Source organism: Aquarana catesbeiana, linkage group LG06 (assembly GCF_042186555.1).
Source record: "Aquarana catesbeiana isolate 2022-GZ linkage group LG06, ASM4218655v1, whole genome shotgun sequence".
Taxonomy (NCBI): domain Eukaryota; kingdom Metazoa; phylum Chordata; class Amphibia; order Anura; family Ranidae; genus Aquarana; species Aquarana catesbeiana.
Genome location: NC_133329.1, coordinates 301,725,312 through 301,743,769, shown reverse-complemented (window position 1 = coordinate 301,743,769; position 18,458 = coordinate 301,725,312). Strand labels below are relative to the sequence as shown.

The following is an 18,458-nucleotide window of genomic DNA, read 5'->3' as shown; positions in this document are numbered from 1 at the left end:
CCGGCTCTCCCTTTTCGGCGCGACCGCGGGCAAAACGCTGAGGGGGCACCCGGATTTGAACCGAGGACCTCTCGATCTGCAGTCGAATGCTCTGCCACTGAGCTATGCTCCCCTCGCCTTTTCGTCATGCTTTGAATTTTTTTTTTTTTTCCAAAACCGGCTCGACGGCATCGGCAAAGACACTCGCCGACTCTCCCTTTTCGGGGCGACCGCGGGCAAAACGCTGAGGGGGCACTCGGATTTGAACCGAGGACCTCTCGATCTGCAATCGAATGCTCTGCCACTGAGCTATGCCACCCTCGCCTTTTCGTCACGCTTTGAATTTTTTTTTTTTTTTTTTTCCCCAAAACCGGCTCGACGGCATCGGCAAAGACACTCGCCGGCTCTCCCTTTTCGGCGCGACCGCGGGCAAAACGCTGAGGGGGCACCCGGATTTGAACCGAGGACCTCTCGATCTGCAATCGAATGCTCTGCCACTGAGCTATGCCCCCCTCGCCTTTTCGTCATGCTTTGAATTTTTTTTTTCCCAAAACCGGCTCGACGGCATCGGCAAAGACACTCGCCGGCTCTCCCTTTTCGGCGCGACCGCGGGCAAAACGCTGAGGGGGCACCCGGATTTGAACCGAGGACCTCTCGATCTGCAGTCGAATGCTCTGCCACTGAGCTATGCCCCCCTCGCCATTTCGTCATGCTTTGAATTTTTTTTTTTTTTTTTCTTCTTCTTCCCAAAACCGGCTCGACGGCATCGGCAAAGACACTCGCCGGCTCTCCCTTTTCGGCGCGACCGCGGGCAAAACGCTGAGGGGGCACCCGGATTTGAACCGAGGACCTCTCGATCAGCAGTCGAATGCTCTGCCACTGAGCTATGCCCCCCTCGCCTTTTCGTCATGCTTTGAATTTTTTTTTTTTTTCCAAAACCGGCTCGACGGCATCGGCAAAGACACTCGCCGGCTCTCCCTTTTCGGCGCGACCGCGGGCAAAACGCTGAGGGGGCACCCGGATTTGAACCGAGGACCTCTCGATCTGCAGTCGAATGCTCTGCCACTGAGCTATGCCCCCCTCGCCTTTTCGTCACGCTTTGAATTTTTTTTTTTTTTTTTTTCCCAAAACCGGCTCGACGGCATCGGCAAAGACACTCGCCGGCTCTCCCTTTTCGGCGCGACCGCGGGCAAAACGCTGAGGGGGCACCCGGATTTGAACCTGAGGACCTCTCGATCTGCAGTCGAATGCTCTGCCACTGAGCTATGCCCCCCTCGCCTTTTCGTCACGCTTTGAATTTTTTTTTTTTTTTTTCCCAAAACCGGCTCGACGGCATCGGCAAAGACACTCGCCGGCTCTCCCTTTTCGGCGCGACCGCGGGCAAAACGCTGAGGGGGCACCCGGATTTGAACCTGAGGACCTCTCGATCTGCAGTCGAATGCTCTGCCACTGAGCTATGCCCCCCTCGCCTTTTCGTCACGCTTTGAATTTTTTTTTTTTTTCCCAAAACCGGCTCGACGGCATCGGCAAAGACACTCGCCGGCTCTCCCTTTTCGGCGCGACCGCGGGCAAAATGGTGAGGGGGCACCCTGATTTGAACTGAGGACCTCTCGATCTGCAGTCGAATGCTCTGCCACTGAGCTATGCCCCCCTCGCCTTTTCGTCATGCTTTGAATTTTTTTTTTTTTTTTCCAAAACCGGCTCGACGGCATCGGCAAAGACACTCGCCAACTCTCCCTTTTCGGCGCGACCGCGGGCAAAACGCTGAGGGGGCACCCGGATTTGAACCGAGGACCTCTCGATCTGCAGTCGAATGCTCTGCCACTGAGCTATGCCCCCCTCGCCTTTTCGTCATGCTTTGAATTTTTTTTTTTTTTTTTTCCCCAAAACCAGCTCGACGGCATCGGCAAAGACACTCGCCGGCTCTCCCTTTTCGGCGCGACCGCGGGCAAAACGCTGAGGGGGCACGCGGATTTGAACCGAGGACCTCTCGATCTGCAGTCGAATGCTCTGCCACTGAGCTATGCCCCCCTCGCCTTTTTGTCAAGCTGTGAATTTTTTTTTTTTTTTTTCCCCAAAACCGGCTCGACGGCATCGGCAAAGACACTCGCCGGCTCTCCCTTTTCGGCGCGACCGCGGGCAAAACGCTGAGGGGGCACCCGGATTTGAACCGAGAACCTCCCGATCTGCAGTCGAATGCTCTGCCACTGAGCTATGCCCCCCTCACCTTTTTGTCACGCTTTGAATTTTTTTTTTTTTTTCCCCAAAACCGGCTCGACGGCATCGGCAAAGACACTCGCCGGCTCTCCCTTTTCGGCGCGACCGCGGGCAAAACGCTGAGGGGGCACTCGGATTTGAACCGAGGACCTCTCGATCTGCAGTCGAATGCTCTGCCACTGAGCTATGCCACCCTCGCCTTTTCGTCACGCTTTGAATTTTTTTTTTTTTTTTTTTCCCCAAAACCGGCTCGACGGCATCGGCAAAGACACTCGCCGGCTCTCCCTTTTCGGCGCGACCGCGGGCAAAACGCTGAGGGGGCACCCGGATTTGAACCGAGGACCTCTCGATCTGCAGTCGAATGCTCTGCCACTGAGCTATGCCCCCCTCGCCTTTTCGTCATGCTTTGAATTTTTTTTTTTTTTCCCAAAACCGGCTCGACGGCATCAGCAAAGACACTCGCCGGCTCTCCCTTTTCGGCGCGACCGCGGGCAAAACGCTGAGGGGGCACCCGGATTTGAACCGAGGACCTCTCGATCTGCAGTCGAATGCTCTGCCACTGAGTTATGACCCCCTCACCTTTTCGTCACGCTTTGAATTTTTTTTTTCCCAAAACCGGCTCAACGGCATCGGCAAAGACACTCGCCGGCTCTCCCTTTTCGGCGCGACCGCGGGCAAAACGCTGAGGGGGCACCCGGATTTGAACCGAGGACCTCTCGATCTGCAGTCGAATGCTCTGCCACTGAGCTATGCCCCCCTCGCCATTTCGTCACGCTTTGAATTTTTTTTTTTTTTTTTTTTTCCCAAAACCGGCTCGACGGCATCGGCAAAGACACTCGCCGGCTCTACCTTTTCGGCGCGACCGCGGGCAAAACGCTGAGGGGGCACCCGGATTTGAACCGAGGACCTCTCGATCTGCAGTCGAATGCTCTGCCACTGAGCTATGCCCCCCTCGCCTTTTCGTCATGCTTTGAATTTTTTTTTTTTTTTTCCAAAACCGGCTCGACGGCATCGGCAAAGACACTCGCCGACTCTCCCTTTTCGGCGCGACCGCGGGCAAAACGCTGAGGGGGCACCCGGATTTGAACCGAGGATCCGGATGCCCCCTCAGCGTTTTTTTCCCAAAACCGGCTCGACGGCATCGGCAAAGACACTCGCCGGCTCTCCCTTTTCGGCGCGACCGCGGGCAAAGCGCTGAGGGGGCACCCGGATTTGAACCGAGGACCTCTCGATCTGCAGTCGAATGCTCTGCCACTGAGCTATGCCCCCCTCGCCTTTTTGTCACGCTTTGAATTTTTTTTTTTTTTTTTTTCCCAAAACCGGCTCGACGGCATCGGCAAAGACACTCGCCGGCTCTCCCTTTTCGGCGCGACCGCGGGCAAAACGCTGAGGGGGCACCCGGATTTGAACCGAGGACCTCTCGATCTGCAGTCGAATGCTCTGCCACTGAGCTATGCCCCCCTCGCCTTTTCGTCATGCTTTGAATTTTTTTTTTTTTTTTCCAAAACCGGCTCGACGGCATCGGCAAAGACACTCGCCGACTCTCCCTTTTCGGGGCGACCGCGGGCAAAACGCTGAGGGGGCACTCGGATTTGAACCGAGGACCTCTCGATCTGCAATCGAATGCTCTGCCACTGAGCTATGCCACCCTCGTCTTTTCGTCACGCTTTGAATTTTTTTTTTTTTTTTTTTCCCCAAAACCGGCTCGACGGCATCGGCAAAGACACTCGCCGGCTCTCCCTTTTCGGCGCGACCGCGGGCAAAACGCTGAGGGGGCACCCGGATTTGAACCGAGGACCTCTCGATCTGCAGTCGAATGCTCTGCCACTGAGCTATGCCCCCCTCGCCTTTTCGTCATGCTTTGAATTTTTTTTTTCCCAAAACCGGCTCGACGGCATCGGCAAAGACACTCGCCGGCTCTCCCTTTTCGGCGCGACCGCGGGCAAAACGCTGAGGGGGCACCCGGATTTGAACCGAGGACCTCTCGATCTGCAGTCGAATGCTCTGCCACTGAGCTATGCCCCCCTCGCCATTTCGTCATGCTTTGAATTTTTTTTTTTTTTTTCTTCTTCTTCCCAAAACCGGCTCGACGGCATCGGCAAAGACACTCGCCGGCTCTCCCTTTTCGGCGCGACCGCGGGCAAAACGCTGAGGGGGCACCCGGATTTGAACCGAGGACCTCTCGATCTGCAGTCGAATGCTCTGCCACTGAGCTATGCCCCCCTCGCCTTTTCGTCATGCTTTGAATTTTTTTTTTTTTTCCAAAACCGGCTCGACGGCATCGGCAAAGACACTCGCCGGCTCTCCCTTTTCGGCGCGACCGCGGGCAAAACGCTGAGGGGGCACCCGGATTTGAACCGAGGACCTCTCGATCTGCAGTCGAATGCTCTGCCACTGAGCTATGCCCCCCTCGCCTTTTCGTCACGCTTTGAATTTTTTTTTTTTTTTTTTTCCCAAAACCGGCTCGACGGCATCGGCAAAGACACTCGCCGGCTCTCCCTTTTCGGCGCGACCGCGGGCAAAACGCTGAGGGGGCACCCGGATTTGAACCTGAGGACCTCTCGATCTGCAGTCGAATGCTCTGCCACTGAGCTATGCCCCCCTCGCCTTTTCGTCACGCTTTGAATTTTTTTTTTTTTTTTTCCCAAAACCGGCTCGACGGCATCGGCAAAGACACTCGCCGGCTCTCCCTTTTCGGCGCGACCGCGGGCAAAACGCTGAGGGGGCACCCGGATTTGAACCTGAGGACCTCTCGATCTGCAGTCGAATGCTCTGCCACTGAGCTATGCCCCCCTCGCCTTTTCGTCATGCTTTGAATTTTTTTTTTTTTTTTTCCCCAAAACCAGCTCGACGGCATCGGCAAAGACACTCGCCGGCTCTCCCTTTTCGGCGCGACCGCGGGCAAAACGCTGAGGGGGCACGCGGATTTGAACCGAGGACCTCTCGATCTGCAGTCGAATGCTCTGCCACTGAGCTATGCCCCCCTCGCTTTTTTGTCAAGCTGTGAATTTTTTTTTTTTTTTTTCCCCAAAACCGGCTCGACGGCATCGGCAAAGACACTCGCCGGCTCTCCCTTTTCGGCGCGACCGCGGGCAAAACGCTGAGGGGGCACTCGGATTTGAACCGAGGACCTCTCGATCTGCAGTCGAATGCTCTGCCACTGAGCTATGCCACCCTCGCCTTTTCGTCACGCTTTGAATTTTTTTTTTTTTTTTTTTCCCCAAAACCGGCTCGACGGCATCGGCAAAGACACTCGCCGGCTCTCCCTTTTCGGCGCGACCGCGGGCAAAACGCTGAGGGGGCACCCGGATTTGAACCGAGGACCTCTCAAACTGCAGTCGAATGCTCTGCCACTGAGCTATGCCCCCCTCGCCTTTTCGTCACGCTTTGAATTTTTTTTTTCCCAAAACCGGCTCGACGGCATCGGCAAAGACACTCGCCGGCTCTCTCTTTTCGGCGCGACCGCGGGCAAAACGCTGAGGGGGCACCCGGATTTGAACCGAGGACCTCTCGATCTGCAGTCGAATGCTCTGCCACTGAGCTATGCCCCCCTCGCCATTTCGTCACGCTTTGAATTTTTTTTTTTTTTTTTTTCTTCCCAAAACCGGCTCGACGGCATCGGCAAAGACACTCGCCGGCTCTCCCTTTTCGGCGCGACCGCGGGCAAAAAGCTGAGGGGGCACCCGGATTTGAACCGAGGACCTCTCGATCTGCAGTCGAATGCTCTGCCACTGAGCTATGCCCCCCTCGCCTTTTCGTCACGCTTTGAATTTTTTTTTTTTTTTTTTTCCCAAAACCGGCTCGACGGCATCGGCAAAGACACTCGCCGGCTCTCCCTTTTCGGCGCGACCGCGGGCAAAACGCTGAGGGGGCACCCGGATTTGAACCTGAGGACCTCTCGATCTGCAGTCGAATGCTCTGCCACTGAGCTATGCCCCCCTCGCCTTTTCGTCACGCTTTGAATTTTTTTTTTTTTTTTTCCCAAAACCGGCTCGACGGCATCGGCAAAGACACTCGCCGGCTCTCCCTTTTCGGCGCGACCGCGGGCAAAACGCTGAGGGGGCACCCGGATTTGAACCTGAGGACCTCTCGATCTGCAGTCGAATGCTCTGCCACTGAGCTATGCCCCCCTCGCCTTTTCGTCATGCTTTGAATTTTTTTTTTTTTTTTTCCCCAAAACCAGCTCGACGGCATCGGCAAAGACACTCGCCGGCTCTCCCTTTTCGGCGCGACCGCGGGCAAAACGCTGAGGGGGCACGCGGATTTGAACCGAGGACCTCTCGATCTGCAGTCGAATGCTCTGCCACTGAGCTATGCCCCCCTCGCTTTTTTGTCAAGCTGTGAATTTTTTTTTTTTTTTTTCCCCAAAACCGGCTCGACGGCATCGGCAAAGACACTCGCCGGCTCTCCCTTTTCGGCGCGACCGCGGGCAAAACGCTGAGGGGGCACTCGGATTTGAACCGAGGACCTCTCGATCTGCAGTCGAATGCTCTGCCACTGAGCTATGCCACCCTCGCCTTTTCGTCACGCTTTGAATTTTTTTTTTTTTTTTTTTCCCCAAAACCGGCTCGACGGCATCGGCAAAGACACTCGCCGGCTCTCCCTTTTCGGCGCGACCGCGGGCAAAACGCTGAGGGGGCACCCGGATTTGAACCGAGGACCTCTCAAACTGCAGTCGAATGCTCTGCCACTGAGCTATGCCCCCCTCGCCTTTTCGTCACGCTTTGAATTTTTTTTTTCCCAAAACCGGCTCGACGGCATCGGCAAAGACACTCGCCGGCTCTCTCTTTTCGGCGCGACCGCGGGCAAAACGCTGAGGGGGCACCCGGATTTGAACCGAGGACCTCTCGATCTGCAGTCGAATGCTCTGCCACTGAGCTATGCCCCCCTCGCCATTTCGTCACGCTTTGAATTTTTTTTTTTTTTTTTTTCTTCCCAAAACCGGCTCGACGGCATCGGCAAAGACACTCGCCGGCTCTCCCTTTTCGGCGCGACCGCGGGCAAAAAGCTGAGGGGGCACCCGGATTTGAACCGAGGACCTCTCGATCTGCAGTCGAATGCTCTGCCACTGAGCTATGCCCCCCTCGCCTTTTCGTCACGCTTTGAATTTTTTTTTTTTTTTTTTTCCCAAAACCGGCTCGACGGCATCGGCAAAGACACTCGCCGGCTCTCCCTTTTCGGCGCGACCGCGGGCAAAACGCTGAGGGGGCACCCGGATTTGAACCTGAGGACCTCTCGATCTGCAGTCGAATGCTCTGCCACTGAGCTATGCCCCCCTCGCCTTTTCGTCACGCTTTGAATTTTTTTTTTTTTTTTTCCCAAAACCGGCTCGACGGCATCGGCAAAGACACTCGCCGGCTCTCCCTTTTCGGCGCGACCGCGGGCAAAACGCTGAGGGGGCACCCGGATTTGAACCTGAGGACCTCTCGATCTGCAGTCGAATGCTCTGCCACTGAGCTATGCCCCCCTCGCCTTTTCGTCATGCTTTGAATTTTTTTTTTTTTTTTTCCCCAAAACCAGCTCGACGGCATCGGCAAAGACACTCGCCGGCTCTCCCTTTTCGGCGCGACCGCGGGCAAAACGCTGAGGGGGCACGCGGATTTGAACCGAGGACCTCTCGATCTGCAGTCGAATGCTCTGCCACTGAGCTATGCCCCCCTCGCTTTTTTGTCAAGCTGTGAATTTTTTTTTTTTTTTTTCCCCAAAACCGGCTCGACGGCATCGGCAAAGACACTCGCCGGCTCTCCCTTTTCGGCGCGACCGCGGGCAAAACGCTGAGGGGGCACTCGGATTTGAACCGAGGACCTCTCGATCTGCAGTCGAATGCTCTGCCACTGAGCTATGCCACCCTCGCCTTTTCGTCACGCTTTGAATTTTTTTTTTTTTTTTTTCCCCAAAACCGGCTCGACGGCATCGGCAAAGACACTCGCCGGCTCTCCCTTTTCGGCGCGACCGCGGGCAAAACGCTGAGGGGGCACCCGGATTTGAACCGAGGACCTCTCAAACTGCAGTCGAATGCTCTGCCACTGAGCTATGCCCCCCTCGCCTTTTCGTCACGCTTTGAATTTTTTTTTTCCCAAAACCGGCTCGACGGCATCGGCAAAGACACTCGCCGGCTCTCTCTTTTCGGCGCGACCGCGGGCAAAACGCTGAGGGGGCACCCGGATTTGAACCGAGGACCTCTCGATCTGCAGTCGAATGCTCTGCCACTGAGCTATGCCCCCCTCGCCATTTCGTCACGCTTTGAATTTTTTTTTTTTTTTTTTTCTTCCCAAAACCGGCTCGACGGCATCGGCAAAGACACTCGCCGGCTCTCCCTTTTCGGCGCGACCGCGGGCAAAAAGCTGAGGGGGCACCCGGATTTGAACCGAGGACCTCTCGATCTGCAGTCGAATGCTCTGCCACTGAGCTATGCCCCCCTCGCCTTTTCGTCACGCTTTGAATTTTTTTTTTTTCTCAAAACCGGCTCGACGGCATCGGCAAAGACACTCGCCGGCTCTCCCTTTTCGGCGCGACCGCGGGCAAAACGCTGAGGGAGCACCCGGATTTGAACCGAGGACCTCTCGATCTGCAGTCGAATGCTCTGCCACTGAGCTATGCCCCCCTCGCCTTTTCGTCATGCTTTGAATTTTTTTTTTTTTTTCCAAAACCGGCTCGACGGCATCGGCAAAGACACTCGCCGACTCTCCCTTTTCGGCGCGACCGCGGGCAAAACGCTGAGGGGGCACCCGGATTTGAACCGAGGATCCGGGTGCCCCCTCAGCGTTTTTTTCCCAAAACCGGCTCGACGGCATCGGCAAAGACACTCGCCGGCTCTCCCTTTTCGGCGCGACCGCGGGCAAAACGCTGAGGGGGCACCCGGATTTGAACTGAGGACCTCTCGATCTGCAGTCGAATGCTCTGCCACTGAGCTATGCCCCCCTCGCCTTTTCGTCATGCTTTGAATTTTTTTTTTTTTTTTCCAAAACCGGCTCGACGGCATCGGCAAAGACACTCGCCGACTCTCCCTTTTCGGCGCGACCGCGGGCAAAACGCTGAGGGGGCACCCGGATTTGAACCGAGGACCTCTCGATCTGCAGTCGAATGCTCTGCCACTGAGCTATGCCCCCCTCGCCTTTACGTCATGCTTTGAATTTTTTTTTTTTTTTTTTCCCCAAAACCAGCTCGACGGCATCGGCAAAGACACTCGCCGGCTCTCCCTTTTCGGCGCGACCGCGGGCAAAACGCTGAGGGGGCACGCGGATTTGAACCGAGGACCTCTCGATCTGCAGTCGAATGCTCTGCCACTGAGCTATGCCCCCCTCGCCTTTTTGTCAAGCTGTGAATTTTTTTTTTTTTTTTTCCCCAAAACCGGCTCGACGGCATCGGCAAAGACACTCGCCGGCTCTCCCTTTTCGGCGCGACCGCGGGCAAAACGCTGAGGGGGCACCCGGATTTGAACCGAGAACCTCCCGATCTGCAGTCGAATGCTCTGCCACTGAGCTATGCCCCCCTCACCTTTTTGTCACGCTTTGAATTTTTTTTTTTTTTTCCCCAAAACCGGCTCGACGGCATCGGCAAAGACACTCGCCGGCTCTCCCTTTTCGGCGCGACCGCGGGCAAAACGCTGAGGGGGCACTCGGATTTGAACCGAGGACCTCTCGATCTGCAGTCGAATGCTCTGCCACTGAGCTATGCCACCCTCGCCTTTTCGTCACGCTTTGAATTTTTTTTTTTTTTTTTTTCCCCAAAACCGGCTCGACGGCATCGGCAAAGACACTCGCCGGCTCTCCCTTTTCGGCGCGACCGCGGGCAAAACGCTGAGGGGGCACCCGGATTTGAACCGAGGACCTCTTGATCTGCAGTCGAATGCTCTGCCACTGAGCTATGCCCCCCTCGCCTTTTCGTCATGCTTTGAATTTTTTTTTTTTTTCCCAAAACCGGCTCGACGGCATCAGCAAAGACACTCGCCGGCTCTCCCTTTTCGGCGCGACCGCGGGCAAAACGCTGAGGGGGCACCCGGATTTGAACCGAGGACCTCTCGATCTGCAGTCGAATGCTCTGCCACTGAGCTATGCCCCCCTCACCTTTTCGTCACGCTTTGAATTTTTTTTTTCCCAAAACCGGCTCAACGGCATCGGCAAAGACACTCGCCGGCTCTCCCTTTTCGGCGCGACCGCGGGCAAAACGCTGAGGGGGCACCCGGATTTGAACCGAGGACCTCTCGATCTGCAGTCGAATGCTCTGCCACTGAGCTATGCCCCCCTCGCCATTTCGTCACGCTTTGAATTTTTTTTTTTTTTTTTTCTTCCCAAAACCGGCTCGACGGCATCGGCAAAGACACTCGCCGGCTCTCCCTTTTCGGCGCGACCGCGGGCAAAACGCTGAGGGGGCACCCGGATTTGAACCGAGGACCTCTCGATCTGCAGTCGAATGCTCTGCCACTGAGCTATGCCCCCCTCGCCTTTTCGTCACGCTTTGAATTTTTTTTTTTTTTTTTTTTTTTTTTTTTCCCAAAACTGGCTCGACGGCATCGACACTCGCCGGCTCTCCCTTTTCGGCGCGACCGCGGGCAAAACGCTGAGGGGGCACCCGGATTTGAACCGAGGACCTCTCGATCTGCAGTCGAATGCTCTGCCACTGAGCTATGCCCCCCTCGCCTTTTTGTCGTGCTTTGAATTTTTTATTTTTTTTTCCAAAACCGGCTCGACGGCATCGGCAAAGACACTCGCCGACTCTCCCTTTTCGGCGCGACCGCGGGCAAAACGCTGAGGGGGCACCCGGATTTGAACCGAGGATCCGGGTGCCCCCTCAGCGTTTTTTTCCCAAAACCGGCTCGACGGCATCGGCAAAGACACTCGCCTGCTCTCCCTTTTCGGCGCGACCGCGGGCAAAAGGCTGAGGGGGCACCCGGATTTGAACCGAGGACCTCTCGATCTGCAGTCGAATGCTCTGCCACTGAGCTATGCCCCCCTCGCCATTTCGTCACGCTTTGAATTTTTTTTTTTTTTTTTTTTTCTTCCCAAAACCGGCTCGACGGCATCGGCAAAGACACTCGCCGGCTCTCCCTTTTCGGCGCGACCGCGGGCAAAACGCTGAGGGGGCACCCGGATTTGAACCGAGGACCTCTCGATCTGCAGTCGAATGCTCTGCCACTGAGCTATGCCCCCCTCGCCTTTTCGTCACGCTTTGAATTTTTTTTTTTTTTTTTTTTTTTCCCAAAACCGGCTCGACGGCATCGGCAAAGACACTCGCCGGCTCTCCCTTTTCGGCGCGACCGCGGGCAAAACGCTGAGGGGGCATCCGGATTTGAACCGAGGACCTCTCGATCTGCAGTCGAATGCTCTGCCACTGAGCTATGCCCCCCTCGCCTTTTTGTCACGCTTTGATTTTTTTTTTTTTTTCCAAAACCGGCTCGACGGCATCGGCAAAGACACTCGCCGGCTCTCCCTTTTCGGCGCGACCGCGGGCAAAACGCTGAGGGGGCACCCGGATTTGAACCGAGGACCTCTCGATCTGCAGTCGAATGCTCTGCCACTGAGCTATGCCCCCCTCGCCTTTTTGTCACGCTTTGATTTTTTTTTTTTTTTCCAAAACCGGCTCGACGGCATCGGCAAAGACACTCGCCGGCTCTCCCTTTTCGGCGCGACCGCGGGCAAAACGCTGAGGGGGCACCCGGATTTGAACCGAGGACCTCTCGATCTGCAGTCGAATGCTCTGCCACTGAGCTATGCCCCCCTCGCCATTTCGTCACGCTTTGAATTTTTTTTTTTTCCCAAAACCGGCTCGACGGCATCGGCAAAGACACTCGCCGGCTCTCCCTTTTCGGCGCGACCGCGGGCAAAACGCTGAGGGGGCACCCGGATTTGAACCGAGGACCTCTCGATCTGCAGTCGAATGCTCTGCCACTGAGCTATGCCCCCCTTGCCTTTTCGTCAAGCTTTGAATTTTTTTTTTTTTTTTTTCCCAAAACCGGCTCGACGGCATCGGCAAAGACACTCGCCGGCTCTCCCTTTTCGGCGCGACCGCGGGCAAAACGCTGAGGGGGCACCCGGATTTGAACCGAAGACCTCTCGATCTGCAGTCGATTGCTCTGCCACTGAGCTATGCCCCCCTCGCCTTTTCGTCACGCTTTGAATTTTTTTTTTTTTTTTCCCAAAACCGGCTCGACGGCATCGGCAAAGACACTCGCCGGCTCTCCCTTTTCGGCGCGACTGCGGCAAAACGCTGAGGGGGCACCCGGATTTGAACCGAGGACCTCTCGATCTGCAGTCGAATGCTCTGCCACTGAGCTATGCCCCCCTCGCCTTTTCGTCACGCTTTGAATTTTTTTTTTTTTTTCCAAAACCGGCTCGACGGCATCAGCAAAGACACTCGCCGGCTCTCCCTTTTCGGCGCGACCGCGGGCAAAACGCTGAGGGGGCACCCGGATTTGAACCGAGGACCTCTCGATCTGCAGTCGAATGCTCTGCCACTGAGCTATGCCCCCCTCGCCTTTTTGTCACGCTTTGAATTTTTTTTTTTTCCCAAAACCGGCTCGACGGCATCGGCAAAGACACTCGCCGGCTCTCCCTTTTCGGCGCGACTGCGGGCAAAACGCTGAGGGGGCACCCTCTCGATCTGCAGTCGAATGCTCTGCCACTGAGCTATGCCCCCCTCGCCTTTTCGTCACGCTTTGAATTTTTTTTTTTTTTTTTCCCAAAACCGGCTCGACGGCATCGGCAAAGACAATCGCCGGCTCTCCCTTTTCGGCGCGACCGCGGGCAAAACGCTGAGGGGGCACCCGGATTTGAACCGAGGACCTCTTGATCTACAGTCGAATGCTCTGCCACTGAGCTATGCCCCCCTCGCCTTTTCGTCACGCTTTGAATTTTTTTTTTATTTTTTCCCCAAAACCGGCTCGACGGCATCGGCAAAGACACTCGCCGGCTCTCCCTTTTCGGCGCGACCGCGGGCAAAACGCTGAGGGGGCACCCGGATTTGAACCGAGGACCTCTCGACCTGCAGTCGAATGCTCTGCCACTGAGCTATGCCCCCCTCGCCTTTTCGTCACGCTTTGAATTTTTTTTTTTTTTTTTCCCAAAACCGGCTCGACGGCATCGGCTAAGACACTCGCCGGCTCTCCCTTTTCGGCGCGACCGCGGGCAAAACGCTGAGGGGGCACCTCCATTTGAACCGAGGACCTCTCGATTTGCAGTCGAATGCTCTGCCACTGAGCTATGCCCCCCTCGCCTTTTCGTCACGCTTTGAATTTTTTTTTTTTTTTTTTTTCCCAAAACCGGCTCGACGGCATCGGCAAAGACACTCGCCGGCTCTCCCTTTTCGGCGCGACCGCGGGCAAAACGCTGAGGGGGCACCTTCTCGATCTGCAGTCGAATGCTCTGCCACTGAGCTATGCCCCCCTCGCCTTTTCGTCACGCTTTGAATTTTTTTTTTTTTTGCCAAAACCGGCTCGACGGCATCGGCAAAGACACTCGCCGGCTCTCCCTTTTCGGCGCGACCGCGGGCAAAACGCTGAGGGGGCACCCGGATTTGAACCGAGGACCTCTCGATCTGCAGTCGAATGCTCTGCCACTGAGCTATGCCCCCCTCGCCATTTCGTCACGCTTTGAATTTTTTTTTTTTTTTCCCAAAACCGGCTCGACGGCATCGGCAAAGACACTCGCCGGCTCTCCCTTTTCGGCGCGACCGCGGGCAAAACGCTGAGGGGGCACCCGGATTTGAACCGAGGACCTCTCGATCTGCAGTCGAATGCTCTGCCACTGAGCTATGCCCCCCTCGCCTTTTCGTCACGCTTTGAATTTTTTTTTTTTTTTCCCAAAACCGGCTCGACGGCATCGGCAAAGACACTCGCCGGCTCTCCCTTTTCGGCGCGACCGCAGGCAAAATGCTGAGGGGGCACCCGGATTTGAACCGAAGACCTCTCGATCTGCAGTCGAATGCTCTGCCACTGAGCTATGCCCCCCTCGCCTTTTCGTCACGCTTTGAATTTTTTTTTTTTTTTTTCCCAAAACCGGCTCGACGGCATCGGCAAAGACACTCGCCGGCTCTCCCTTTTCGGCGCGACTGCGGCAAAACGCTGAGGGGGCACCCGGATTTGAACCGAGGACCTCTCGATCTGCAGTCGAATGCTCTGCCACTGAGCTATGCCCCCCTCGCCTTTTCGTCACGCTTTGAATTTTTTTTTTTTTTTCCAAAACCGGCTCGACGGCATCGGCAAAGACACTCGCCGGCTCTCCCTTTTCGGCGCGACCGCGGGCAAAACGCTGAGGGGGCACCCGGATTTGAACCGAGGACCTCTCGATCTGCAGTCGAATGCTCTGCCACTGAGCTATGCCCCCCTCGCCTTTTTGTCACGCTTTGAATTTTTTTTTTTCCCAAAACCGGCTCGACGGCATCGGCAAAGACACTCGCCGGCTCTCCCTTTTCGGCGCGACTGCGGGCAAAACGCTGAGGGGGCACCCTCTCGATCTGCAGTCGAATGCTCTGCCACTGAGCTATGCCCCCCTCGCCTTTTCGTCACGCTTTGAATTTTTTTTTTTTTTTTTTTCCCAAAACCGGCTCGACGGCATCGGCAAAGACAATCGCCGGCTCTCCCTTTTCGGCGCGACCGCGGGCAAAACGCTGAGGGGGCACCCGTATTTGAACCGAGGACCTCTTGATCTACAGTCGAATGCTCTGCCACTGAGCTATGCCCCCCTCGCCTTTTTGTCACGCTTTGAATTTTTTTTTTATTTTTTCCCCAAAACCGGCTCGACGGCATCGGCAAAGACACTCGCCGGATCTCCCTTTTCGACGCGACCGCGGGCAAAACGCTGAGGGGGCACCCGGATTTGAACCGAGGACCTCTCGACCTGCAGTCGAATGCTCTGCCACTGAGCTATGCCCCCCTCGCCTTTTCGTCACGCTTTGAATTTTTTTTTTTTTTTTTTCCCAAAACCGGCTCGACGGCATCGGCTAAGACACTCGCCGGATCTCCCTTTTCGACGCGACCGCGGGCAAAACGCTGAGGGGGCACCTCCATTTGAACCGAGGACCTCTCGATCTGCAGTCGAATGCTCTGCCACTGAGCTATGCCCCCCTCGCCTTTTCGTCACGCTTTGAATTTTTTTTTTTTTTTTTTTTCCCAAAACCGGCTCGACGGCATCGGCAAAGACACTCGCCGGCTCTCCCTTTTCGGCGCGACCGCGGGCAAAACGCTGAGGGGGCACCTTCTCGATCTGCAGTCGAATGCTCTGCCACTGTGCTATGCCCCCCTCGCCTTTTCGTCACGCTTTGAATTTTTTTTTTTTTTGCCAAAACCGGCTCGACGGCATCGGCAAAGACACTCGCCGGCTCTCCCTTTTCGGCGCGACCGCGGGCAAAACGCTGAGGGGGCACCCGGATTTGAACCGAGGACCTCTCGATCTGCAGTCGAATGCTCTGCCACTGAGCTATGCCCCCCTCGCCATTTCGTCACGCTTTGAATTTTTTTTTTTTTTTCCAAAACCGGCTCGACGGCATCGGCAAAGACACTCGCCGGCTCTCCCTTTTCGGCGCGACCGCGGGCAAAACGCTGAGGGGGCACCCGGATTTGAACCGAGGACCTCTCGATCTGCAGTCGAATGCTCTGCCACTGAGCTATGCCCCCCTCGCCTTTTCGTCACGCTTTGAATTTTTTTTTTTTTTTTTTCCCAAAACCGGCTCGACGGCATCGGCAAAGACACTCGCCGGCTCTCCCTTTTCGGCGCGACCGCGGGCAAAACGCTGAGGGGGCACCCGGATTTGAACCGAAGACCTCTCGATCTGCAGTCGAATGCTCTGCCACTGAGCTATGCCCCCCTCGCATTTTCGTCACGCTTTGAATTTTTTTTTTTTTTTTTCCCAAAACCGGCTCGACGGCATCGGCAAAGACACTCGCCGGCTCTCCCTTTTCGGCGCGACTGCGGCAAAACGCTGAGGGGGCACCCGGATTTGAACCGAGGACCTCTCGATCTGCAGTCGAATGCTCTGCCACTGAGCTATGCCCCCCTCGCCTTTTCGTCACGCTTTGAATTTTTTTTTTTTCCCAAAACCGGCTCGACGGCATCGGCAAAGACACTCGCCGGCTCTCCCTTTTCGGCGCGACTGCGGGCAAAACGCTGAGGGGGCACCCTCTCGATCTGCAGTCGAATGCTCTGCCACTGAGCTATGCCCCCCTCGCCTTTTCGTCACGCTTTGAATTTTTTTTTTTTTTTTTTCCCAAAACCGGCTCGACGGCATCGGCAAAGACAATCGCCGGCTCTCCCTTTTCGGCGCGACCGCGGGCAAAACGCTGAGGGGGCACCCGGATTTGAACCGAGGACCTCTCGATCTACAGTCGAATGCTCTGCCACTGAGCTATGCCCCCCTCGCCTTTTCGTCACGCTTTGAATTTTTTTTTTATTTTTTTCCCAAAACCGGCTCGACGGCATCGGCAAAGACACTCGCCGGCTCTCCCTTTTCGGCGCGACCGCGGGCAAAACCCTGAGGGGGCACCCGGATTTGAACCGAGGACCTCTTGACCTGCAGTCGAATGCTCTGCCACTGAGCTATGCCCCCCTTGCCTTTTTGTCACGCTTTGAATTTTTTTTTTTCCAAAACCGGCTCGACGGCATCGGCAAAGACACTCGCCAGCTCTCCCTTTTCAGCACGACTGCGGGCGAAACGCAGAAGGGGCACCTGGATTTGAACCGAGGACCTTGTGATCTGCAGTCAAATGCTCTACCACTGAGCTATGCCCCCTTGCCTTTTTGTCATGCTTTGAATTTTTTTTTTATCCCTAAACCGGCTCAACGGCATTGGCAAACACACTCGCCGGCTCTCCCTTTTCGGCGCGACTGCGGGCAAAACGCTGAGGGACACACGGATTTGAACCGAAGACCTCACGATCTGCAGTCGAATGCTCTGCCACTGAGCTATGGCCCCTTGCCGTTTCGTTAGGCTTTTAATTTTTTTTTCTAAACCGGCTCAACGCCATCAGTAAAGACACTCAACGCCTCTCCCTTTTCGGCGCGACTGCAGGCAAAATGCTGAGGGTACACCCGGATTCAAACCGAGGACCTCTCAATCTGCAGTCGAAAGCTCTGCCACTGAGCTATGCCACCCTTGGTGCTGGCTCATGGGCACCAGCAACATGTGAGTTGTATAGCCTTTGTTTTTACTTGATCTTTAATAAATGGTTTTAGCATATTGCACTATGAATGCTATTTGTTTTCTATGAGGATGAATTGACGTGCAAAACGGCATTGGTGATAGCCTAAAGCCGATTGGAGGGCTTTTATGTATTTGTATTTGGTGAGTGGCTAATTTATCTGCGGTGGTGGTGTTGGCACTGAAAGTCACTTTAAGCACTAGGGAGAAACTAGAGCACTATAACAGCACAATGGCAGTGGAGAGCCCATTCAGAGACCCACTCTTTTATCAGCACAAGTGAAATTAAACTGGACTATACATTTAAATTTATATATGTTTGTTAGAATGGTAGATTTGAGTGGTGATATTAACAGTTAATGAAAATCACTGATGTATATGTAGATTGTTTAAATGGTAGCGCAGTCAGCACCAGATTATTTTACACATTTTTTCACAAGCTGGAGGAATTGTTTTTTTCTGACTGCAGCAACCAGGTTTTTTTTAATTTTTTTAATTTTCTTAATTTTTTATTTTTAATTTTTATTTAACACTTATGTTAATTCTTTGATTATTGAAATTTCACATTGAAGCACATACAAAATATATTACATATGCCGCCATTGCCTTTTTATAACCTTTTGAATTGTTTTTTAAACCGTCTCTACGGCATCGGTAAAGACCCTCGCCGGCTCTCCCTTTTCAGCGTGACTGCGGGCAAAATGCTGAAGGGGTACCCGGGTTTGAATCAAGGACCTCTTGAGCTGCAGTTGAATGCTCTGCCATTGAGCTATGCTCCCCTTGCTTTTTTGTCACGCTTTGAATTTTTTTTTTTCCAAACCGGCTGGACGGCATCGGCAATCACACTCGATGGCTCTCCCTTTTCGGCGCTACTGCCGGCAAAATACTGAAAGGACACCCAGATTTGAAACGAGGACCTCGCGATCTGCAGTCGAACGCTCTGCCACTGAGCTATGCCCCCTTTGCCTTTTCATTGCACTTTTAATTTTTTTTTCCTAAACCTGCTCGACGGCGTTTATAAAGTCACTCGCTGGATCTTTTTGCCTTTTCATCGCACTTTTAATTTTTTTTTTCCTAAACCTGCTCGACGGCATTTATAAAGACACTTGCTGGACCTTTTTGGCACGACTGCG

General features: G+C 54.8%; 80 non-coding genes across 80 annotated transcripts; all 80 read right to left on the bottom strand.

Moving 5' to 3' along the window:
* Nucleotides 1-40: 40 nt before the first annotated feature.
* TRNAC-GCA (transfer RNA cysteine (anticodon GCA)) lies at nt 41-112 on the bottom strand. The gene has a single exon. It is a non-coding gene; the product is annotated as a tRNA-Cys (tRNA).
* A 114-nt stretch (nt 113-226) lies between these two features.
* Nucleotides 227-299, bottom strand: TRNAC-GCA (transfer RNA cysteine (anticodon GCA)). The gene has a single exon. It is a non-coding gene; the product is annotated as a tRNA-Cys (tRNA).
* Nucleotides 300-419: 120 nt separating this feature from the next.
* TRNAC-GCA (transfer RNA cysteine (anticodon GCA)) lies at nt 420-491 on the bottom strand. Its single transcript has one exon. It is a non-coding gene; the product is annotated as a tRNA-Cys (tRNA).
* A 111-nt stretch (nt 492-602) lies between these two features.
* Nucleotides 603-674, bottom strand: TRNAC-GCA (transfer RNA cysteine (anticodon GCA)). Its single transcript has one exon. It is a non-coding gene; the product is annotated as a tRNA-Cys (tRNA).
* Nucleotides 675-801: 127 nt separating this feature from the next.
* Nucleotides 802-873, bottom strand: TRNAS-GCU (transfer RNA serine (anticodon GCU)). Its single transcript has one exon. It is a non-coding gene; the product is annotated as a tRNA-Ser (tRNA).
* Nucleotides 874-987: 114 nt separating this feature from the next.
* On the bottom strand, nt 988-1,059 carry TRNAC-GCA (transfer RNA cysteine (anticodon GCA)). The gene has a single exon. It is a non-coding gene; the product is annotated as a tRNA-Cys (tRNA).
* A 120-nt stretch (nt 1,060-1,179) lies between these two features.
* Nucleotides 1,180-1,252, bottom strand: TRNAC-GCA (transfer RNA cysteine (anticodon GCA)). The gene has a single exon. It is a non-coding gene; the product is annotated as a tRNA-Cys (tRNA).
* A 118-nt stretch (nt 1,253-1,370) lies between these two features.
* Nucleotides 1,371-1,443, bottom strand: TRNAC-GCA (transfer RNA cysteine (anticodon GCA)). The gene has a single exon. It is a non-coding gene; the product is annotated as a tRNA-Cys (tRNA).
* A 115-nt stretch (nt 1,444-1,558) lies between these two features.
* Nucleotides 1,559-1,630, bottom strand: TRNAC-GCA (transfer RNA cysteine (anticodon GCA)). Its single transcript has one exon. It is a non-coding gene; the product is annotated as a tRNA-Cys (tRNA).
* A 116-nt stretch (nt 1,631-1,746) lies between these two features.
* On the bottom strand, nt 1,747-1,818 carry TRNAC-GCA (transfer RNA cysteine (anticodon GCA)). The gene has a single exon. It is a non-coding gene; the product is annotated as a tRNA-Cys (tRNA).
* A 120-nt stretch (nt 1,819-1,938) lies between these two features.
* Nucleotides 1,939-2,010, bottom strand: TRNAC-GCA (transfer RNA cysteine (anticodon GCA)). The gene has a single exon. It is a non-coding gene; the product is annotated as a tRNA-Cys (tRNA).
* A 119-nt stretch (nt 2,011-2,129) lies between these two features.
* On the bottom strand, nt 2,130-2,201 carry TRNAC-GCA (transfer RNA cysteine (anticodon GCA)). The gene has a single exon. It is a non-coding gene; the product is annotated as a tRNA-Cys (tRNA).
* Nucleotides 2,202-2,318: 117 nt separating this feature from the next.
* On the bottom strand, nt 2,319-2,391 carry TRNAC-GCA (transfer RNA cysteine (anticodon GCA)). Its single transcript has one exon. It is a non-coding gene; the product is annotated as a tRNA-Cys (tRNA).
* Nucleotides 2,392-2,511: 120 nt separating this feature from the next.
* Nucleotides 2,512-2,583, bottom strand: TRNAC-GCA (transfer RNA cysteine (anticodon GCA)). Its single transcript has one exon. It is a non-coding gene; the product is annotated as a tRNA-Cys (tRNA).
* A 115-nt stretch (nt 2,584-2,698) lies between these two features.
* Nucleotides 2,699-2,771, bottom strand: TRNAC-GCA (transfer RNA cysteine (anticodon GCA)). The gene has a single exon. It is a non-coding gene; the product is annotated as a tRNA-Cys (tRNA).
* Nucleotides 2,772-2,881: 110 nt separating this feature from the next.
* TRNAC-GCA (transfer RNA cysteine (anticodon GCA)) lies at nt 2,882-2,953 on the bottom strand. The gene has a single exon. It is a non-coding gene; the product is annotated as a tRNA-Cys (tRNA).
* Nucleotides 2,954-3,075: 122 nt separating this feature from the next.
* TRNAC-GCA (transfer RNA cysteine (anticodon GCA)) lies at nt 3,076-3,147 on the bottom strand. Its single transcript has one exon. It is a non-coding gene; the product is annotated as a tRNA-Cys (tRNA).
* A 246-nt stretch (nt 3,148-3,393) lies between these two features.
* Nucleotides 3,394-3,465, bottom strand: TRNAC-GCA (transfer RNA cysteine (anticodon GCA)). The gene has a single exon. It is a non-coding gene; the product is annotated as a tRNA-Cys (tRNA).
* Nucleotides 3,466-3,585: 120 nt separating this feature from the next.
* On the bottom strand, nt 3,586-3,657 carry TRNAC-GCA (transfer RNA cysteine (anticodon GCA)). The gene has a single exon. It is a non-coding gene; the product is annotated as a tRNA-Cys (tRNA).
* A 116-nt stretch (nt 3,658-3,773) lies between these two features.
* TRNAC-GCA (transfer RNA cysteine (anticodon GCA)) lies at nt 3,774-3,846 on the bottom strand. Its single transcript has one exon. It is a non-coding gene; the product is annotated as a tRNA-Cys (tRNA).
* Nucleotides 3,847-3,966: 120 nt separating this feature from the next.
* Nucleotides 3,967-4,038, bottom strand: TRNAC-GCA (transfer RNA cysteine (anticodon GCA)). Its single transcript has one exon. It is a non-coding gene; the product is annotated as a tRNA-Cys (tRNA).
* A 111-nt stretch (nt 4,039-4,149) lies between these two features.
* Nucleotides 4,150-4,221, bottom strand: TRNAC-GCA (transfer RNA cysteine (anticodon GCA)). The gene has a single exon. It is a non-coding gene; the product is annotated as a tRNA-Cys (tRNA).
* A 126-nt stretch (nt 4,222-4,347) lies between these two features.
* On the bottom strand, nt 4,348-4,419 carry TRNAC-GCA (transfer RNA cysteine (anticodon GCA)). Its single transcript has one exon. It is a non-coding gene; the product is annotated as a tRNA-Cys (tRNA).
* A 114-nt stretch (nt 4,420-4,533) lies between these two features.
* TRNAC-GCA (transfer RNA cysteine (anticodon GCA)) lies at nt 4,534-4,605 on the bottom strand. The gene has a single exon. It is a non-coding gene; the product is annotated as a tRNA-Cys (tRNA).
* A 120-nt stretch (nt 4,606-4,725) lies between these two features.
* Nucleotides 4,726-4,798, bottom strand: TRNAC-GCA (transfer RNA cysteine (anticodon GCA)). The gene has a single exon. It is a non-coding gene; the product is annotated as a tRNA-Cys (tRNA).
* A 118-nt stretch (nt 4,799-4,916) lies between these two features.
* On the bottom strand, nt 4,917-4,989 carry TRNAC-GCA (transfer RNA cysteine (anticodon GCA)). Its single transcript has one exon. It is a non-coding gene; the product is annotated as a tRNA-Cys (tRNA).
* Nucleotides 4,990-5,108: 119 nt separating this feature from the next.
* TRNAC-GCA (transfer RNA cysteine (anticodon GCA)) lies at nt 5,109-5,180 on the bottom strand. The gene has a single exon. It is a non-coding gene; the product is annotated as a tRNA-Cys (tRNA).
* A 119-nt stretch (nt 5,181-5,299) lies between these two features.
* TRNAC-GCA (transfer RNA cysteine (anticodon GCA)) lies at nt 5,300-5,372 on the bottom strand. The gene has a single exon. It is a non-coding gene; the product is annotated as a tRNA-Cys (tRNA).
* Nucleotides 5,373-5,492: 120 nt separating this feature from the next.
* TRNAC-GCA (transfer RNA cysteine (anticodon GCA)) lies at nt 5,493-5,564 on the bottom strand. The gene has a single exon. It is a non-coding gene; the product is annotated as a tRNA-Cys (tRNA).
* A 111-nt stretch (nt 5,565-5,675) lies between these two features.
* On the bottom strand, nt 5,676-5,747 carry TRNAC-GCA (transfer RNA cysteine (anticodon GCA)). The gene has a single exon. It is a non-coding gene; the product is annotated as a tRNA-Cys (tRNA).
* A 123-nt stretch (nt 5,748-5,870) lies between these two features.
* On the bottom strand, nt 5,871-5,942 carry TRNAC-GCA (transfer RNA cysteine (anticodon GCA)). Its single transcript has one exon. It is a non-coding gene; the product is annotated as a tRNA-Cys (tRNA).
* A 120-nt stretch (nt 5,943-6,062) lies between these two features.
* Nucleotides 6,063-6,135, bottom strand: TRNAC-GCA (transfer RNA cysteine (anticodon GCA)). The gene has a single exon. It is a non-coding gene; the product is annotated as a tRNA-Cys (tRNA).
* Nucleotides 6,136-6,253: 118 nt separating this feature from the next.
* Nucleotides 6,254-6,326, bottom strand: TRNAC-GCA (transfer RNA cysteine (anticodon GCA)). The gene has a single exon. It is a non-coding gene; the product is annotated as a tRNA-Cys (tRNA).
* A 119-nt stretch (nt 6,327-6,445) lies between these two features.
* On the bottom strand, nt 6,446-6,517 carry TRNAC-GCA (transfer RNA cysteine (anticodon GCA)). The gene has a single exon. It is a non-coding gene; the product is annotated as a tRNA-Cys (tRNA).
* A 119-nt stretch (nt 6,518-6,636) lies between these two features.
* TRNAC-GCA (transfer RNA cysteine (anticodon GCA)) lies at nt 6,637-6,709 on the bottom strand. Its single transcript has one exon. It is a non-coding gene; the product is annotated as a tRNA-Cys (tRNA).
* A 120-nt stretch (nt 6,710-6,829) lies between these two features.
* On the bottom strand, nt 6,830-6,901 carry TRNAC-GCA (transfer RNA cysteine (anticodon GCA)). The gene has a single exon. It is a non-coding gene; the product is annotated as a tRNA-Cys (tRNA).
* Nucleotides 6,902-7,012: 111 nt separating this feature from the next.
* On the bottom strand, nt 7,013-7,084 carry TRNAC-GCA (transfer RNA cysteine (anticodon GCA)). Its single transcript has one exon. It is a non-coding gene; the product is annotated as a tRNA-Cys (tRNA).
* A 123-nt stretch (nt 7,085-7,207) lies between these two features.
* TRNAC-GCA (transfer RNA cysteine (anticodon GCA)) lies at nt 7,208-7,279 on the bottom strand. The gene has a single exon. It is a non-coding gene; the product is annotated as a tRNA-Cys (tRNA).
* A 120-nt stretch (nt 7,280-7,399) lies between these two features.
* TRNAC-GCA (transfer RNA cysteine (anticodon GCA)) lies at nt 7,400-7,472 on the bottom strand. Its single transcript has one exon. It is a non-coding gene; the product is annotated as a tRNA-Cys (tRNA).
* Nucleotides 7,473-7,590: 118 nt separating this feature from the next.
* On the bottom strand, nt 7,591-7,663 carry TRNAC-GCA (transfer RNA cysteine (anticodon GCA)). Its single transcript has one exon. It is a non-coding gene; the product is annotated as a tRNA-Cys (tRNA).
* A 119-nt stretch (nt 7,664-7,782) lies between these two features.
* TRNAC-GCA (transfer RNA cysteine (anticodon GCA)) lies at nt 7,783-7,854 on the bottom strand. Its single transcript has one exon. It is a non-coding gene; the product is annotated as a tRNA-Cys (tRNA).
* A 119-nt stretch (nt 7,855-7,973) lies between these two features.
* On the bottom strand, nt 7,974-8,046 carry TRNAC-GCA (transfer RNA cysteine (anticodon GCA)). The gene has a single exon. It is a non-coding gene; the product is annotated as a tRNA-Cys (tRNA).
* Nucleotides 8,047-8,165: 119 nt separating this feature from the next.
* On the bottom strand, nt 8,166-8,237 carry TRNAC-GCA (transfer RNA cysteine (anticodon GCA)). The gene has a single exon. It is a non-coding gene; the product is annotated as a tRNA-Cys (tRNA).
* Nucleotides 8,238-8,348: 111 nt separating this feature from the next.
* TRNAC-GCA (transfer RNA cysteine (anticodon GCA)) lies at nt 8,349-8,420 on the bottom strand. The gene has a single exon. It is a non-coding gene; the product is annotated as a tRNA-Cys (tRNA).
* Nucleotides 8,421-8,543: 123 nt separating this feature from the next.
* On the bottom strand, nt 8,544-8,615 carry TRNAC-GCA (transfer RNA cysteine (anticodon GCA)). The gene has a single exon. It is a non-coding gene; the product is annotated as a tRNA-Cys (tRNA).
* A 113-nt stretch (nt 8,616-8,728) lies between these two features.
* Nucleotides 8,729-8,800, bottom strand: TRNAC-GCA (transfer RNA cysteine (anticodon GCA)). Its single transcript has one exon. It is a non-coding gene; the product is annotated as a tRNA-Cys (tRNA).
* Nucleotides 8,801-9,045: 245 nt separating this feature from the next.
* TRNAC-GCA (transfer RNA cysteine (anticodon GCA)) lies at nt 9,046-9,117 on the bottom strand. Its single transcript has one exon. It is a non-coding gene; the product is annotated as a tRNA-Cys (tRNA).
* Nucleotides 9,118-9,233: 116 nt separating this feature from the next.
* TRNAC-GCA (transfer RNA cysteine (anticodon GCA)) lies at nt 9,234-9,305 on the bottom strand. The gene has a single exon. It is a non-coding gene; the product is annotated as a tRNA-Cys (tRNA).
* Nucleotides 9,306-9,425: 120 nt separating this feature from the next.
* TRNAC-GCA (transfer RNA cysteine (anticodon GCA)) lies at nt 9,426-9,497 on the bottom strand. Its single transcript has one exon. It is a non-coding gene; the product is annotated as a tRNA-Cys (tRNA).
* A 119-nt stretch (nt 9,498-9,616) lies between these two features.
* TRNAC-GCA (transfer RNA cysteine (anticodon GCA)) lies at nt 9,617-9,688 on the bottom strand. Its single transcript has one exon. It is a non-coding gene; the product is annotated as a tRNA-Cys (tRNA).
* A 117-nt stretch (nt 9,689-9,805) lies between these two features.
* On the bottom strand, nt 9,806-9,878 carry TRNAC-GCA (transfer RNA cysteine (anticodon GCA)). The gene has a single exon. It is a non-coding gene; the product is annotated as a tRNA-Cys (tRNA).
* Nucleotides 9,879-9,998: 120 nt separating this feature from the next.
* On the bottom strand, nt 9,999-10,070 carry TRNAC-GCA (transfer RNA cysteine (anticodon GCA)). The gene has a single exon. It is a non-coding gene; the product is annotated as a tRNA-Cys (tRNA).
* A 115-nt stretch (nt 10,071-10,185) lies between these two features.
* Nucleotides 10,186-10,257, bottom strand: TRNAC-GCA (transfer RNA cysteine (anticodon GCA)). The gene has a single exon. It is a non-coding gene; the product is annotated as a tRNA-Cys (tRNA).
* Nucleotides 10,258-10,368: 111 nt separating this feature from the next.
* On the bottom strand, nt 10,369-10,440 carry TRNAC-GCA (transfer RNA cysteine (anticodon GCA)). The gene has a single exon. It is a non-coding gene; the product is annotated as a tRNA-Cys (tRNA).
* Nucleotides 10,441-10,562: 122 nt separating this feature from the next.
* TRNAC-GCA (transfer RNA cysteine (anticodon GCA)) lies at nt 10,563-10,634 on the bottom strand. The gene has a single exon. It is a non-coding gene; the product is annotated as a tRNA-Cys (tRNA).
* Nucleotides 10,635-10,758: 124 nt separating this feature from the next.
* Nucleotides 10,759-10,830, bottom strand: TRNAC-GCA (transfer RNA cysteine (anticodon GCA)). The gene has a single exon. It is a non-coding gene; the product is annotated as a tRNA-Cys (tRNA).
* A 246-nt stretch (nt 10,831-11,076) lies between these two features.
* Nucleotides 11,077-11,148, bottom strand: TRNAC-GCA (transfer RNA cysteine (anticodon GCA)). Its single transcript has one exon. It is a non-coding gene; the product is annotated as a tRNA-Cys (tRNA).
* Nucleotides 11,149-11,273: 125 nt separating this feature from the next.
* On the bottom strand, nt 11,274-11,345 carry TRNAC-GCA (transfer RNA cysteine (anticodon GCA)). The gene has a single exon. It is a non-coding gene; the product is annotated as a tRNA-Cys (tRNA).
* Nucleotides 11,346-11,469: 124 nt separating this feature from the next.
* TRNAC-GCA (transfer RNA cysteine (anticodon GCA)) lies at nt 11,470-11,541 on the bottom strand. The gene has a single exon. It is a non-coding gene; the product is annotated as a tRNA-Cys (tRNA).
* A 114-nt stretch (nt 11,542-11,655) lies between these two features.
* Nucleotides 11,656-11,727, bottom strand: TRNAC-GCA (transfer RNA cysteine (anticodon GCA)). Its single transcript has one exon. It is a non-coding gene; the product is annotated as a tRNA-Cys (tRNA).
* Nucleotides 11,728-11,841: 114 nt separating this feature from the next.
* TRNAC-GCA (transfer RNA cysteine (anticodon GCA)) lies at nt 11,842-11,913 on the bottom strand. Its single transcript has one exon. It is a non-coding gene; the product is annotated as a tRNA-Cys (tRNA).
* Nucleotides 11,914-12,026: 113 nt separating this feature from the next.
* On the bottom strand, nt 12,027-12,098 carry TRNAC-GCA (transfer RNA cysteine (anticodon GCA)). Its single transcript has one exon. It is a non-coding gene; the product is annotated as a tRNA-Cys (tRNA).
* A 119-nt stretch (nt 12,099-12,217) lies between these two features.
* On the bottom strand, nt 12,218-12,289 carry TRNAC-GCA (transfer RNA cysteine (anticodon GCA)). Its single transcript has one exon. It is a non-coding gene; the product is annotated as a tRNA-Cys (tRNA).
* Nucleotides 12,290-12,405: 116 nt separating this feature from the next.
* TRNAC-GCA (transfer RNA cysteine (anticodon GCA)) lies at nt 12,406-12,477 on the bottom strand. The gene has a single exon. It is a non-coding gene; the product is annotated as a tRNA-Cys (tRNA).
* A 115-nt stretch (nt 12,478-12,592) lies between these two features.
* Nucleotides 12,593-12,664, bottom strand: TRNAC-GCA (transfer RNA cysteine (anticodon GCA)). Its single transcript has one exon. It is a non-coding gene; the product is annotated as a tRNA-Cys (tRNA).
* A 476-nt stretch (nt 12,665-13,140) lies between these two features.
* Nucleotides 13,141-13,212, bottom strand: TRNAC-GCA (transfer RNA cysteine (anticodon GCA)). The gene has a single exon. It is a non-coding gene; the product is annotated as a tRNA-Cys (tRNA).
* Nucleotides 13,213-13,692: 480 nt separating this feature from the next.
* Nucleotides 13,693-13,764, bottom strand: TRNAC-GCA (transfer RNA cysteine (anticodon GCA)). The gene has a single exon. It is a non-coding gene; the product is annotated as a tRNA-Cys (tRNA).
* A 116-nt stretch (nt 13,765-13,880) lies between these two features.
* Nucleotides 13,881-13,952, bottom strand: TRNAC-GCA (transfer RNA cysteine (anticodon GCA)). The gene has a single exon. It is a non-coding gene; the product is annotated as a tRNA-Cys (tRNA).
* A 116-nt stretch (nt 13,953-14,068) lies between these two features.
* TRNAC-GCA (transfer RNA cysteine (anticodon GCA)) lies at nt 14,069-14,140 on the bottom strand. Its single transcript has one exon. It is a non-coding gene; the product is annotated as a tRNA-Cys (tRNA).
* Nucleotides 14,141-14,257: 117 nt separating this feature from the next.
* On the bottom strand, nt 14,258-14,329 carry TRNAC-GCA (transfer RNA cysteine (anticodon GCA)). The gene has a single exon. It is a non-coding gene; the product is annotated as a tRNA-Cys (tRNA).
* Nucleotides 14,330-14,444: 115 nt separating this feature from the next.
* TRNAC-GCA (transfer RNA cysteine (anticodon GCA)) lies at nt 14,445-14,516 on the bottom strand. Its single transcript has one exon. It is a non-coding gene; the product is annotated as a tRNA-Cys (tRNA).
* A 477-nt stretch (nt 14,517-14,993) lies between these two features.
* On the bottom strand, nt 14,994-15,065 carry TRNAC-GCA (transfer RNA cysteine (anticodon GCA)). Its single transcript has one exon. It is a non-coding gene; the product is annotated as a tRNA-Cys (tRNA).
* A 481-nt stretch (nt 15,066-15,546) lies between these two features.
* Nucleotides 15,547-15,618, bottom strand: TRNAC-GCA (transfer RNA cysteine (anticodon GCA)). Its single transcript has one exon. It is a non-coding gene; the product is annotated as a tRNA-Cys (tRNA).
* A 115-nt stretch (nt 15,619-15,733) lies between these two features.
* Nucleotides 15,734-15,805, bottom strand: TRNAC-GCA (transfer RNA cysteine (anticodon GCA)). The gene has a single exon. It is a non-coding gene; the product is annotated as a tRNA-Cys (tRNA).
* Nucleotides 15,806-15,924: 119 nt separating this feature from the next.
* On the bottom strand, nt 15,925-15,996 carry TRNAC-GCA (transfer RNA cysteine (anticodon GCA)). The gene has a single exon. It is a non-coding gene; the product is annotated as a tRNA-Cys (tRNA).
* Nucleotides 15,997-16,113: 117 nt separating this feature from the next.
* TRNAC-GCA (transfer RNA cysteine (anticodon GCA)) lies at nt 16,114-16,185 on the bottom strand. The gene has a single exon. It is a non-coding gene; the product is annotated as a tRNA-Cys (tRNA).
* A 286-nt stretch (nt 16,186-16,471) lies between these two features.
* TRNAY-GUA (transfer RNA tyrosine (anticodon GUA)) lies at nt 16,472-16,543 on the bottom strand. The gene has a single exon. It is a non-coding gene; the product is annotated as a tRNA-Tyr (tRNA).
* Nucleotides 16,544-16,662: 119 nt separating this feature from the next.
* On the bottom strand, nt 16,663-16,734 carry TRNAC-GCA (transfer RNA cysteine (anticodon GCA)). Its single transcript has one exon. It is a non-coding gene; the product is annotated as a tRNA-Cys (tRNA).
* Nucleotides 16,735-16,845: 111 nt separating this feature from the next.
* TRNAC-GCA (transfer RNA cysteine (anticodon GCA)) lies at nt 16,846-16,917 on the bottom strand. The gene has a single exon. It is a non-coding gene; the product is annotated as a tRNA-Cys (tRNA).
* Nucleotides 16,918-17,207: 290 nt separating this feature from the next.
* On the bottom strand, nt 17,208-17,280 carry TRNAC-GCA (transfer RNA cysteine (anticodon GCA)). The gene has a single exon. It is a non-coding gene; the product is annotated as a tRNA-Cys (tRNA).
* Nucleotides 17,281-18,458: the final 1,178 nt, after the last annotated feature.